General features: G+C 38.0%; 1 pseudogene; it reads left to right on the top strand.

Moving 5' to 3' along the window:
* Window positions 1–4711, top strand: LOC146665829 (uncharacterized; annotated as a pseudogene).

The following is a 4711-nucleotide window of genomic DNA, read 5'->3' on the forward strand; positions in this document are numbered from 1 at the left end:
ATGGCTGCATCAAGTTCAAGTGGACCCTCTAAACTGCAGGTAAGTAATCATTTTCCATCGTCTTTCTTTGCTATTTCACTCGACTGGACATAGGTGTAGTTTTTATTAGCTAAATCTGGTGAAGTTGTGGTAAAATGCCAACATTAGCCTATTCGTTGTAGCAAGCTAGCTGGCAGCTAAAATTTGCTAAATTCAGTGATGCCCCTGTCTCTTTTGTGAATAAACAAACACTTTAACTTTGAAATGGAGGTTTTTGAGGTTCAAACTGCAAAAGTATCTACAAGGATGCCAGAGCCTTACTCCTGATGGCCAGTGGTGATGATAACATATTAAGCAATGGCAGATTCCAGGCACATAACAGTGAGACAAGTGTAGGGTTGGAAGTAATGTCTTGCAGGTCACCTGTTTTTTTTTATACATCTTTGTATGCCGTACTCTTTAACCCTTTAAGACCTACCATAGAACCAAGTCCGCCAGAGCTTATATTACATTTTTACATGTTGTAGTGCCATTTTTGGGAGCATTTCAAGTTGCTATACATCAATATAACCATTACAGCCTAAATTGTAATAATATGTATGCATGAAGTGCATAGTACTTACATAAATTGCAAAAAAGTGCAATAAACTACAAAAAAATTGAAAATTGTTTTTGTTTTTTTAACATATATTTCTAGTTAGAGAAATTTAACCCTTTAAGACCTACCATAGAACCAAGTCCACCAGAGCTTATATTATATTTTTACCTGCTGTGGAGCCATTTTTGGGAGCATTTCAAGTTGCTATACATCAATACAACCATTATAGCCCAGATTTTAATAATATGTATTCATTAAGTGCATAGTAATTACATAAATTGCAAAAAAGTGCAATAAACTACAAAAAAATTGAAAATCGTTTTTGCTTTTTTAACATATACTTGTAGTTAGAGAAATTTAAGAGGCTTATCCCTCAAAACTGTAAATACAAAAAAGTTGCACAAAATAGTTTCCCACCACAGGAAATTTATTTTGAGTGTCTTCATAGTTTTATTTTTGAAATACACCAATTTTTATACACTGCAGGAAAAACGAAAATAAATATTATACTGCAAATTTGCAAAAAAGCAGCATATGCATCAAAATAAACTATTTCCAGCAGTGCAATATGAGTCCTAAGCATCCCAGAAACGACACAGAAAGTCATAAAGTCAAAGATAACTTTTAAAAAGACGAGTATAGGCCCTGAGGCCCTGATAGTAAAAAAAGACTACATTTCCGCGAAAATGACGTCACTTCCGGTTCCGGGCAGGTAATGGCGGAAATGCAAAAGTTCGCGCTGACGTCTGTTCCAACGTAGGAAGTGTTATGAACAGCTGATCGAATCGGTAAAGCGTGTTTCTGGAATATTATGTTTTTGTTCCATCAAGCGCTTTTTATGCAGTTTTTGCAAAGCTTTATGTGGAAGGAAACCGTGACCTAGGGCAAGCTAATGGCATAAGATGTAAGTACAACTTCTCCAGTTTCATATGCAAAAAAAATTATTGCGCTAGCTTACGTGGTTGCAGTGCTACTGGGATTTTAAAATAGTTACGCAAAACAGAGCGTGCCCGCTCCGATCGGCTGTAAAGGGTTAAGAGGCTTATCCCTCAAAACTGTAAATACAAAAAAGTTGCACAAAATAGTTTCCCACCACAGGGAATTTATTTTGAGTGCCTTCATAGTTTTATTTTTGAAATACACCAATTTTTATACACTGCAGGAAAAACGAAAACAAGTATTATAATGCAAATTTGCAAAAAAGCAGCATATGCATCAAAATGAACTATTTCCAGCAGTGCAATATGAGTCCTAAGCATCCCAGAAATGACACAGAAAGTCATAAAGTCAAACTTAACTTTTAAAAACACCAGTATAGGCTCATGAGGCCCGGATGGTAAAAAACTACATTTCCGCGAAAATGACATCACTTCCGGTTTCGGGCAGGTCAAGGCGGACATGCAATAGTTCGTGCTGACGTCTAATCCAACGTAGGAAGTGTTACGAACAGCTGATCGGATCGGCAAAGCGTGTTTCTGGGATATTATGTTTTTGTTGCTGCAAGTGCTTTTTATGCAGTTTTTGCAAAGCTATATGTGGAAGGAAACTGTGACCTAGGACAAGCTGATGGCATAAGATGTAAGTACAACTCCTCAGGTTTCATATGCAAAAAAAATTATTACGCTAGCTCACCTGGTTGCAGTGCTACCGGGATTTAAAAGTGTTTGCGCAAAACGGAGCGTGCCCGCTCTGTCCGGTTTTAAAGGGTTAAAACAAAATAGTTGCCTGTCTGTCAGTGGAAAAAGGGTGCTTTGCCAAGCCATTTGTAACTAAATTAATTTTAAATATGAATATTCTGCTCCAATCTGGACAAAAAGTTTTCACATATTTTGCATTTTTAAGTATTTTTAAATCATAAATGTATTTCAAACTAAAATTCATTAAAAGTCTTATGAAATGGACGTACTTGTTTATGTAAATGATTTAATTTGTTTATCTTCCTGTTGTGTTCATGTACATATGCATAGATTAATATGTCATTAGTGCACATTTAGCAAATGTATCAATTTCTGTTCCAGGTACATTAATAAGGAAGCAGTTCTATGAAAGATTGCTAACAAAGCTTCATGGAGCTCTACAACGCAGACCTGTAGATATGGACTATTTGCATTATGTCATCAGTCATGAATTGAGACTTATACGGTCATTTGGTAAATTTAGCAGTACCACAAGATATTCTTAATGCCTTATCCAATCTTTTGAGACTGATAAATTTTCAAGACGGAGAGAGACACCCACATTCGTCTCTTGTTGATGTTGTATACACAGCGAGAGGACAATGTAAACTTAGCATATCAGAAGAATGTTTGCAAAGCCTCATCAAAATGAAAATTTCCATTCCCAGTATAGATCGGCTTCTGGGTGTCACAGAAGATGAGCTGGACAGCCTTGTTAGATCAGTTAAAATGAGACTGCCACACATCGGCTATCGAATGATGATGGGGGAACTGCAGGCCATGGGATACCGTGTCAAATGGGAGCAAGTGTCTGTATCGATGCATAGGGTAGATGCTGCAGGAATCCTAGAAAGGATGGCATCTGTCGGCTGTGTTGCAAGAAGAGTGTACTCTGTAAAAGGTCCCCTCTCATTGGCCCATGTAGATACAAACCACAAACTCATCAGGTTTGTATACAGTACGTGTTTGTATGTTCAGTACTCTGGATACACTGTAACTATTTTCATTTCTGATTTGAGCATAAGGCATTTTACGTTAACAGTTAGAGGATCCAGGTAAATTTCTATTTCTACAAAGTAAAAAAAAAATCCTGTTTAGTAAGCAAAGAAACAAACAAGTTGATAAATTATGATTTGTGGACAAATGTTATACTTGGACGTGTGTTTCATATTTTGCTTTTGTTTTTGTTTTTTTGGCATAGTTATATTTGCTGGGATTGATGGCTATTCGCGAAAGGTAAACAATATTCCATTGCAATCACAATTTTTTTTCTCAAAATTAATTAACTACCCCATAGAGAGAAAGTGGCGTATTCTTCTTCCACTCCTTTGACAAGAAATTTACGTTCATTAGTGTTGAGTTGTCTTTATTTTACTTTAACAAAGTATATAACTGTCAGGTGTTCTTGGTTTGTTAGATATTGTGTTTGTTTCTTCAAAACAAAATCATTTATTCATAAATTATTTTCCAGATAATTTACCTTGGTGCTGGAAATAATAACAAGGCATCAACTGCATTAGGCTTCTTTGTGAGCTCTGTTGAACAGTTTGGCTTTCCTTTAAGGTAATGTACAACCTTGATACATGCTATATTATTAGTCAACCTTCTGAAAACTTGTTTGTATTCTATTTCGTCATGCAGAGTTAGAGGAGACCAGGGTGTCGAAAATGTTTGCATTGCTCATTGCATGTTTATGTTAGGTAAACTGACACGGATGGATTATGTGGCAGAAACACACACGGACACCAAATAGTTTGTGATGCAAGTTTATATACACGAGTAGGGAATATTTACAAGGGAAGGGGCTATATACAGTGATAGATAAAAATGTGCCAGGAGATTAACACCGAGGAGATGAGACGGAGCCGAGGTATGCAGGTAGGCAGGTGACGCACCGGAGCTACCTGACAACAAGGAACAAAACAGAGTTTACGGCGTACCGTTGATAGCCGAGCGTTAAACACAAGTGGACGGAGAGAGTTGGAGAGCTTACTTGACACACAAACCACAGCTGCTGCAGTGACCGCAGCCTGATGGAACGTAGCACTCCGTCACGGATCCACAATAGCCAACACAAAATCCTAGGTAGGCAGGCAGGCAATGGAACAGGCTAAGACAAAAGAGAAGCAGTCAAAACGTGGATCCCTAAAACATACAGCTCCACAGTGTAGAATCAACAGATTCAGCCTGTGCTACCTCGTTACCACTTGTGACAGCGAAAATACTCCGACACCAGACGTCCGTGACTCTGCTCCCTAAAAGCGCTCACTGATGACGTCCGATGCGTCGCAGGTGTGTCGGAATGCCATCAAGCCCCGCCTCGCCTACCTATAACGAAAAGGAAAACAAAACCCAAACAACAACAATACACCTACCCACCACCTCCTAACAGTTTACTGTTCGTGGTTGTGGCAGAGCAAGCTACATTTCAGGAAAAAGTGTTCACAATCAAAGGTAA

This window comes from Rhamphochromis longiceps, linkage group LG7 (genome assembly GCF_057381845.1).
Source record: "Rhamphochromis longiceps isolate RC_006_pf linkage group LG7, R_longiceps_female_GT1.1, whole genome shotgun sequence".
Taxonomy (NCBI): Eukaryota; Metazoa; Chordata; class Actinopteri; order Cichliformes; family Cichlidae; genus Rhamphochromis; species Rhamphochromis longiceps.